The sequence below is a fragment of the Gavialis gangeticus genome, unplaced genomic scaffold, assembly GCF_001723915.1.
Source record: "Gavialis gangeticus isolate Ggan-Ray unplaced genomic scaffold, GavGan_comp1, whole genome shotgun sequence".
Lineage (NCBI taxonomy): Eukaryota > Metazoa > Chordata > Crocodylia > Gavialidae > Gavialis > Gavialis gangeticus.
Genome location: NW_017729032.1, coordinates 108,740,060 through 108,740,647, shown reverse-complemented (window position 1 = coordinate 108,740,647; position 588 = coordinate 108,740,060). Strand labels below are relative to the sequence as shown.

Here is a 588-nt window from a genome sequence, read left to right as displayed (position 1 = left end):
TGGCCGGCGAGGCGTCGAGCCGTCCCTGCGGGGTGTCTTAAATCAGGGCCTGGTGCTGCCCCAGGCCTCTTGAGCAGGGGCCCTTGTACTCACCTGGGTCAGGTGACTTCCTGTGCATGGGTGTGGCTGAAGAGCTGAGGGAGCCATCGTCAGGGAAGCATGTCCTTGAGCAAGGAGTCTTCAGGGCAGAGTTTGGGGAGCCCAGGGGCAGGGGAGTGGAAATGTGGAAGGGAGTGCCAGTGGCAGGAGCTGGAGCATAGCTGGAGGAGAAAAGCGTGCACTCCGCTGTGCAGCGAGGAGCCCGAGGGACTCCTCGTGTCCTAGAGCGTATGGCTGGGCTTGGGGCGGGGGGGCAATCGCGGCGATGATGGGGAGGGCAGGAACTTGAATGAGGCCTGGGTAGCTCAGCTGGTAGAGCTTCAGACTTTTAATTTGAGGGTCCAGGGTTCAAGTCCCTGCTCAGGCATGTGGGGGCCCTTGCCCTAAGTGTGGCTGTTTGGGGGTGTGAGGCTGGCCTTGCAGGGGGGTCCCAGCTCCTGTCTCGGATACAGATGTGCTCCTGGTTGTGGCTGCCCTTTTCCTGCTGCT

The 588-nt window shown here is 61.9% G+C and overlaps 1 non-coding gene across 1 annotated transcript; it reads left to right on the top strand.

The window, feature by feature from the left end:
• Positions 1–393: 393 nt before the first annotated feature.
• TRNAK-UUU lies at positions 394–466 on the top strand. Its single transcript has one exon. It is a non-coding gene; the product is annotated as a tRNA-Lys (tRNA).
• Positions 467–588: the final 122 nt, after the last annotated feature.